Source organism: Amblyomma mixtum, chromosome 2, assembly GCF_055824585.1.
Source record: "Amblyomma mixtum isolate Tamu chromosome 2, ASM5582458v1, whole genome shotgun sequence".
Classification (NCBI taxonomy): domain Eukaryota; kingdom Metazoa; phylum Arthropoda; class Arachnida; order Ixodida; family Ixodidae; genus Amblyomma; species Amblyomma mixtum.
This window is the reverse complement of record NC_143013.1, coordinates 202877604-202886747: the sequence shown is the minus strand read 5'-3', so window position 1 is coordinate 202886747 and position 9144 is coordinate 202877604. Positions and strand designations below refer to the sequence as shown.

The 9144-nt window shown below is 51.1% G+C and overlaps 3 pseudogenes; all 3 read right to left on the bottom strand.

Moving 5' to 3' along the window:
• Positions 1 to 1289: 1289 nt before the first annotated feature.
• LOC149362259 (kinesin-like protein KIF2A) lies at positions 1290 to 2609 on the bottom strand (annotated as a pseudogene).
• Positions 2610 to 3657: 1048 nt separating this feature from the next.
• On the bottom strand, positions 3658 to 4920 carry LOC149362258 (kinesin-like protein KIF2A pseudogene; annotated as a pseudogene).
• Positions 4921 to 5953: 1033 nt separating this feature from the next.
• LOC149362257 (kinesin-like protein KIF2A pseudogene) lies at positions 5954 to 7240 on the bottom strand (annotated as a pseudogene).
• Between the last annotated feature and the right edge of the window lie 1904 nt (positions 7241 to 9144).

The following is a 9144-nucleotide window of genomic DNA, read 5'->3' as shown; positions in this document are numbered from 1 at the left end:
CAACAGGGGTGGGCTGGATCGGGAAAAGACCGGCCTGGCGAGCCAAGGGTGCCGGTTGCCGAAGACAAGGAAGTGCATCGGCGACCTCCTGCGTGATGGCATGCCGGATCTCAGGACTGAGGACGAGCGGTGACGGGTGTTGGCTAGATAGGAGCGAGAGTTGCCTGGCGACCTCGTCCCGAACGTAGTCTTTGATGGTAGCGAGTAAGTCATGGTTGATGCCCAGGCCAGAGATGGAGTTGGCAGTTGAGGGAGGGCGACGAGCGCAAAGGCGTTGTTTGCGCAACTCGTCGAAACTTTGCACAGGGTACACACCGAGGCAATGATGGTGGGGCTCTTTGCCAACAACATCTGAAAAGCGTCGTCGTCGATACCTTTCATGATGCGCTTGATCTTGTCAGCCTCGCCCATAGCCGGATCAGCTCATAGCCGGATCAACACACTTGCAAAGGTGAACTACATCTGCTATGTAGCTGGTGAAAGTACCATCCGTGTGCTGAGCTTGGACGCGCAGGCTTTGCTCAGCGCGCAGTTTCCGCACTGCGGGACGGCCGAAAACTTCCGCAAGAGTGCTCTTTAGAACGGCCCAGGTGGGAATGTCGGCCTCGTGTTCCGGAACCACAGGTTCGCGACGTCGCTCAGGTAGAATATAAAGTTGGTGAGTTTGACGCGGTCGTCCCAGTTGTTATGGAGGCTCACCCGTTCGTACGATTCCACCCAATCTTCCACATCCTGGTCGCAGTGGCCGCTGAAAACAGCAGGGTCCCGCTGCCAGACAGCACCGGAACAGATGACTGGCTCCGGCGGGGGGCATGCTGTTGACCGGCCTTGGACGTCGGGATGGTGCGACTGCGAAGGTCCACGATGATGGGGGAAAGGTGAATGGAGCAACCTCCACCAAATGTAGAGCGGTTTATTGGCACGTTCAAAGCGCCGGCGACGAAGACCCTGGCGCAAGTAGTCTAGGAACCAGCGAGGCTAGAGACCGGTACACAAGCGGCAGTTCTCCAGCACGAGCCTTCGACAGGCGGCGCTAGCGCTTCGTCGTCGTTGGTGGCGGTGCTGAATCATCTTCTTCATTCCAATACAAATATATTACACACAACATAGTTGCCATCTGCAGACGCTCCAGCGAATGGCGAGAAAAACATATGGGGAGGGAGAGACAGTACGCTACAGCACCGAGACATGCATGCCCTCTCGATGAAAATATGTACAGGGCTGAGGGCAAACACAAGTCTTCAAATGTGAGAAATCTGGAAGAAGGAAAGCTGGCTACTGCAAGGACAAATGGTGAAGAGGGGCCAGCTGAACAATGTTGATCAGGCATTATGCAAAGGTCGTCGCCTCACTTCACCGGCCGTTTGATGTTCATCCTCATTTTTTGCTCTTCGGCTAAGTGCTCCTGGAATCCAGTCACTTTCTCATTGAATTTGGACAGGACTTCCATTTTGTCGGCTAGCAGGTTCTTAAGTTTCTGCACATACAGGTCAAGGTCGTAGTCCACTTCGTTGGTCATGGTAAGGAGGTCCCGTCCTGGTGCACCCATGCTTGGCAAGTCTCGACAACAGTTTTGTGCAGGTCCAGGATTTCCTCTTCCATCTCTTGTAGGTAAGAGATGGCCTCGTGTAATGTGTACGTATCATCCAACATTTCCACGTTATCAGAGGCCCACAGCAGGGCTAGGTTATCGTCCTCCTCACGCTCCGGAGCCATTTCTTCATCTTCGCTGGAGGCGGGTTTCAGCTCTGGGCTGTCGTCAACACCCAGCTCTTTCACCCTGTCTGCATATCGTAGTGGGTTAAGGGAGTGCTCACAGGAACCTAAACCTGGCGAGATCAAGGCAATCATGCAAGTCCTGGAGTTTTCGCCGATGAACGAATCCCTGAAGACATGTGTCAGCTTGCTGGCCCGAAATGGGAGGTGAGCACTTCGGCGACCTAGTGCCCGAATGCATTCTTTAAGGGCAAGCAGGCTCTTGTTGATCTCGGTGCCCTCCATACGAGTCTGACGGTTGGCGCTCGATGTGTCAGCACCCCGCCCGTTCCCAGGGAGGTCCGTGAGCAAAAACGTGCCATCCAGACGCCCAGACTTCCTTAGCCTCAAGATGATATGCAATAGTCCATGCGATCACAAAGAGTTCTGGTTGGCCGATGTCTGCCCCGATGTCCTGACTCCGTTGCCATGCTGGATAAGCTTGAGTACCTCCTCAACCAAGTCCACCTCCTTCTCCACAAGGTCAAAGACCTGCACCTGCTGCTTGCCATCTTCCAGCACACGGAGCTTTGCCTTCCCATTGAGAAGGTCAAACACCTTTCGACTATAGATCTCGAAAAAGCTTGAAGAGACAACTAGTTCATCATTTTCTTATATTTAGGAGACTTCAGCAACTTGAACACGTCCTTTGCTTCTAATGCATATATGCCTGAAGAACAGTCTTGCATTTTTCCAGAGAAGTCGCCACCCATAGTGGTTGTCTTGCCGCTGCCCGTCTGCCCGTAAGTAAAGCACGTTGCTACGCCTCCTACAAATATCGTCTGTACGAGTGGCCCAGCAGTGTACTTGTAGACAAGCTCAATGTTGACCGTCTCGTCGAAGGCATAGTCACGCGGGTTGTTTTAGATTTCGTGGTTTTACACGCCATGTATTTTTCACACCGCCTTTTTGTATCCGTGTGGCCTATCTTTTGCGGCATCGGTCAGATCGTAAACCTTTTGCATAACTTTGTTTCTTGTTAGACCTTGCTGGTTATTTCCGTTTACGGTTATCAGGTTTTCTTCGTGCCTGTGCGATTGTGTTTTCCTGTTTTCGTGTATCAAATTTTGTCCTTACTAGTGTATCAATAATTATTTGCCATTTTACGCAATCCCAGCGGATTGATGGCACCAGCGGCGCAAGTACAAGTTGGCTGGTAAATACGTTACTCGTCTAGTAAATATCTAAGTTGCAAGTCGTGCGTGTGTCCTGTTGCCTTCTCGTGTCGTGTGTGTGTGAATTTCGCTAGTGAATATGTGGGATCTCTGTAAAGTGCTGCAAGGTGTTGAGGACGGAGGGGCCCTGGACTTGGGTTTTTGTCGTACAGGTCCGCATGTCCCGGCACCGAAGGACGATGGCGAACTCCATTAAGGAAGACACTGTACAGAAGGTTTATTCTACACATTTACAGTCCAGATGGCAGTCCTCTGGACACCAAAAAAACATTCCGTTTAATAAGGTTCGTATTTCCCAAATCCCTGACTGGGGAATTAAGTTCGAAGAACGCTGTTCATTCGGATGGGCAATTGATGACGCTGGTGGTAACACCCACGGCAGGGGCGGTGCTGGGCTCTCTCGCTCTCTCGCAGCCCGGCAGATGGGAAGGGGCAGAGACAGAGTAATTAAACACTGATTTGCCGCTTTGATCATGGCGGAAAGTCTTCTGCTCGTTCCCTCCCAGCAGGTGAACGAACTTCCTCGAACTCCCCAGCCGGATCTGTGAAGCACTAGACCTCTGTTGGGAACTCTGCCGTCTTTCAAGTAACAGCAACATCTTGACGTTGTGAGCACCACTCCGTCGTCCGGCGAACCGAGGGTAGACTCGGCCCTTTGATGCCGCCGCCGTTGCTTCCGCGGCTGCTGAGCCTTCGCTAGTCCTCGCTGTACTTTGCTTCACGATGACTAACGTCTGGAAGTAATGGAAGTAATGTTCATGCTCATTTCTTGCTCTTCGGCTAAGTGCTGCTGGAACCCAGTCACTTTCTCATTGCATTTGGACAGGACTTCCTTTTTCTGGGCTAGCAGGTCCTTAAGTTTCTGTACATACAAGTCAAGTTCCTAGTCTACATCGTTGGTCATGGTAAGGAGGTACATGTTCTGCACCCATGCTTGGCTAGCCTCGGCAACAGTTTTGTGCAGGTCCAAGATTACCTCTTCCATCTCTTGTAGGTGGGAGAAGGCCTCGTAGAATGTCTAAATATCACCCGACATTTCCACGTCATCAGAGGCCCGCAGCAGAGCTAGGTTATCGTCCTCCTCACTGTCCGGAGCCATTTCTTCATCTTCGCTGGAGGTGGGCTTCAGGTCTAAGCTCTCCTCAACACCCAGCTCTTTCACCCTGTCTGCATATCGCAGTGTGCTAAGGGAGTGCTCAAAGGAACTTAAACCTGGCGAGATCAAGGCAGTCATACAAGTCCTGCAGTTCTCGCCGATGAACGAATCCCTGAGGACCTTTTTCAGCTTGCTGGTCCGAAATGGGAGGTGAGCACCACTGCAACCTAGTGCCCGAATGCATTCCTTGAGGGCTAGCAGGCTCTTGTTGATCTCGGTGCCCTCCATACGAGCCTGACGGTTGGTGCTGTATGTGTCAGCACCCCGCTCGTTCCCAGCCAGGTCAATGAGAGAGAACTTTTCATGCAGACGCCCAGACTTCCTGATCCTCAAGATGATCTGGAATACTGCTTGCGATCGCGAAGAGTTCTGGTTGGCCGATGTCTGCCCCGATGTCCTTACTCCGTTGCCATGCTGGATAAGCTTGAGCACCTCCTCAACCAAGTCCACCTCCTCCTCCACAAGGCGAACGACCTGCACCTGCTGCTTGCCATCTTGCAGCACACGGAGCTTTGCCTTGCCATTGAGGAGGTCCAATACCTTCCCACTGTAGATCTCGAAGAAGCTTGAAGAGACAACTAGTTTATCATTCTTATATTTAGGACACTTCAGAAACTTGAACACGTCCTTTGTTGCTAATGCATATATGCCTTTAAAACAGTCTTGCGTTTTTCCAGAGAAGTCGCCACCCATATTGTGTGTCTTGCCGCTGCCCGTCTGCCCGTAAGTAACGCACGTTGCCACGCCTCCTACAAATATCGTCTGTACGAGTGGCCCAGCAGTGTACTTGTAGACAAGCTCAATGTGGGCCGTCTCGTCGAAGGCATAGTCACGCGGGTTGTTTCAGATTTCATGCTTTTACGCGTCATGTATTTTTCACACCTCCTTTTTGTATCCGTGTGGCCGATCTTTCGCGGCTCCGGTCAGACCGTATACCTGTGGCATAGCTTCTTTTCTTGTTAGACCTTGCTGGTTATTTACGTTTACGGTTATCAGGTTTTCTTCGTGCCTGTGCGATTGTGTTTTCCTGTTTTCGTGTATCAATTTTTGTCCATACTCGTGTATCAATAATTATTTGCCATTTTACGCAATCCCAGCGGATTTGTGGCACCAGCGGCTCAAGTACAAGTTGGCTGGTAAACACGTTACTCGTCTAGTAAAAATCTAAGTTGCAAGTCGTGCGTGTGTTCTGTTGCCTTCTCTGGTCGTGTGTGTGTGAATTTCGCTAGTGAATATGTGTGATCTCTGAAAAGTGCTGCATGGTGTTGAGGACGGAGCGGCACTGGAGTTAGGTTTTTGTCGTACAGGTCAGCAGGCCCCGGCACCGAAGTACGATGGCGAACTTCATTAAGGAAGAAACTGTACAGAAGGTTTATTCTACACATTTACAGTCCAGATGGGAGTCCTCTGGACACCAAAAAAACATTCCGTTTAATAAGGTTCGTTTTTCCCAAATCCCTGACTGGGGAATTAAGTTCGAAGAACGCTGTTCATTCGGATGGGCAGTTGATGACGCTGGTGGTAACACCCACGGAAGGGGCGTTGCTGGGCTCTCTAGCAACACCGCAGATGGGAAGGGGCAGAGACAGAGTCATTAAACACTGATTTGCCGCTTTGATCACGGCGGCAAGTCTTCTGCTCGTTCCCTCCCAGCAAGTGAACGAACTTCCTCGAACTCCCCAGCTGGATCTCCGAAGCACTAGACCTCTGTTGGGGACTCAGCCGTCTTTCAAGTAACAGCAACATCTTGACCTTGTGAGCACCACTCCGGCGAACCGAGGGTAGACTCGGCCCTTTGATGCCGCCGCCGCTTCTTCCGCCGCTGCTGAGCCTTCGCTAGTCCTCGCTGTACTTTGCTTCACGATGACTAACGTCTGGAAGTAATGGAAGTAATGTTCATGCTCATTTCTTGCTCTTCGGCTAAGTGCTGCTGGAACCCAGTCACTTTGTCATTGCATTTGGTCAGGACTTCCTTTTTCTGGGCTAGCAGGTCCTTAAGTTTCTGTACATACAAGTCAAGGTCCTAGTCTACATCGTTGGTCATGGTAAGGAGGTACATGTCTTGGTGCACCCATGCTTGGCTAGCCTCGGAAACAGTTTTGTGCAGGTCCAAGATTACCTCTTCCATCTCTTGTAGGTGGGAGAAGGCCTCGTAGAATGTCTACATATCACCCGACATTTCCACGTCATCAGAGGCCCGCAGCAGAGCTAGGTTATCGTCCTCCTCACTGTCCGGAGCCATTTCTTCATCGTCGCTGGAGGTGGGCTTCAGGTGTAAGCTCTCCTCAACACCCAGCTCTTTCACCCTGTCTGCATATCGCAGTGTGTTAAGGGAGTGCTCAAAGGAACTTAGACCTGGCGAGATCAAGGCAGTCATGCAAGTCCTGGAGTTCTCGCCGATGAACGAATCCCTGAGGACATGTGTCAGCTTGCTGGCCGGAAACGGGAGGTGAGAACTTCGGCGACCTAGTGCCCGAATGCATTCCTTGAGGTCTAGCAGGCTCTTGTTGATCTCGGTGCCCTCCATACGAGCCTGACGGTTGGTGCTGTATGTGTCAGCTCCCCGCTCATTCCCAGCCAGGTCAATGAGCGAGAACTTTCCATGCAGACGCCCAGACTTCCTGATCCTCCAGATGATCTGGAATACTGCTTGCGATCGCGGAGAGTTCTGGTTGGCCGATGTCTGCCCCCATGTCCTGACTCCGTTGCCATGCTGGATAAGCTTGAGCACCTCCTCGACCAAGTCCACCTCCTTCTCCACAAGGCGAACGACCTGCACCTGCTGCTTGCCATCTTCCAGCACACGGAGCTTTGCCTTGCCATTGAGGAGGGCCAATACCTTCCCACTGTAGATCTCGAAAAAGCTTGAAGAGACAACTAGTTTATCATTCTTATATTTAGGAGACTTCAGAAACTTGAACACGTCCTTTGTTGCTAATGCATATATGCCTTTAAAACAGTCTTGCGTTTTTCCAGAGTAGTCGCCACCCATAGTGTGTGTCTTGCCGCTGCCCGTCTGCCCGTAAGCAAAGCGCGTTGCCACGCCTCCATCAAATATCGTCTGTACGAGTGGCCCAGCAGTGTACTTGTAGACAAGCTCAATGTTGGCCGTCTCGTCGAAGGTTGTTTCATATTTCATGCTTTTACGCGTCATCTATTTTTCACACCTCCTTTTTGTATTCTTGTGGCCTATCTTTCGCGGCTCCAGTCAGACCGTATACCTGTTGCATAGCTTCGTTTCTTGTTAGACCTTGCTGGTTATTTCCGTTTACGGTTATCAGATTTTCTTCGTGCCTGTGCGATTGTGCTTTCCTTTTTCGTGTATCAATCTTTGTCCATACTGGTGTATCAATAATTATATGTCACTTTACGCATTTCCAACGGAGTGGTGGCACCAGCGGCGCAAGTACAAGTTGGCTGGTAAATACGTTACTCGTCTAGTAAAAATATAAGTTGCATGTCTAGCGTGTGTTCTGTTGCCTTCTCTGGTCCTGTGTGTGTGAATTTCGCTAGTCAATATGTGTGATGTCTGTAAAGTGGTGCAAGGTGTTGAGGACGGAGGGGCCCTGGAGTTGGGTTTGTCGTACAGGTCAGCAGGTCCCGGCACCGAAGGACGATGGCGAACTCCATTAAGGAAGAAACTGTACAGAAGGTTTATTCTACACATTTACAGTCCAGATGGGAGTCCTCTGGACACCTAAAAAACATACCGTTTAATAAGGTTCGTATTTCCCAAATCCCTGACTAGGGAATTAAGTTCGAAGAACGCTGTTCAGTCCGATGGGCAGTTGATGACGCTGGTGGTAACACCTACGGCAGGGGCGTTGCTGGGCTCTCTCGCTCTCTCGCAGCCCGGCAGATGGGAAGGGGCAGAGACAGAGTAATTAAACACTGATTTGCCGCTTTGATCATGGCGGCAAGTCTTCTGCTCGTTCCCTCCCAGCAGGTGAAACGAAATTTCTCGAACTCCCCCGCCGGATGTCCGAAGCACGAGACCTCTGTTGAGGACTCAGCCGTCTTTCAATTAACAGCGACATCTTGACCTTGTGAGCACGACTCCGTCGTCCGGCGAACCGAGGGTAGACTCGGCCCCTTGTTGCCGCCGCCGCTGCTTCCGTCGCTGCTGACGCCTTCCCCGGTCCTCGCTGTACTTTGCTTCATGATGACTAACGTCAGGAAGGAATTCGTCCCGGGCTCGTGTACTCCGATCTTAGCAAAGGCGAAAGCGTTTCCTGGCGCACTGCTTGTTTTTTTTTCAGTTTTGTTTTTTGTTAGTGTTTACTGCGTTTCTTAATTTTTCATATTTTTTTCACTTCATTTATAATTGCTGTTTATTTCTTATTCTTAGTGGTCTTCTTGCTTTCTCCTTTTTATTTTTATTTTTTCTTCCGTCTTTCATTGCTTTTACTTTTTTGTTATTCATATTTTTAATTCCTTTAATTTCATTTATGGGAGCCATGCATTCAGTAGATGCGCTTGTATTCATTCTCAAACCATGAGCCTTCGTGGCGGAGTGGTGGCGTCTCCACTTCAAAAGCCAAAGGCCCTGGCTCGATTCCCAGCCTCGACGCAGCTTCTTTTTAAGTAGCGCGCAGGTGCATCGAAAGGTAAATTGGTGGCGAGGAGGAGTAGCGCGTGTAGCGGTAGCGGCGGCGCACATGCGCAATAGCGCGCGGCTGCGGCGAAAGGTCAGGCGACAGAGTCCGCGGCGACGTCTGCGGCCACCTGCGCCGCGTGTGGCCTCACTCGGTTTCGCGCATGCGCAGGACTGCCATATCTGTGTACCGGCTCACGGCTCACGCGAAGCTCGGCTCCGACCCTCATAGTGAAGCTTTTCGCTTCGAAAGCACGGAGCCCATGCGGGGCAGGTCCGTTCAGCTTCACGTCCGAGTAGCGTCCTATCTCAGGAGGAACAGTTTTCACCGTCTTAGTACCCGCCACGGTGGTTCAGTTGTTAAAGCACTCGTCTACTGAGCCGCAGTACCCGGGTTCGAAGCCGACTGCGGCGGCCAAGTTTCGATGGAGGCGAAATCCAAAAAAAATTGGCTGTGGCTTAGC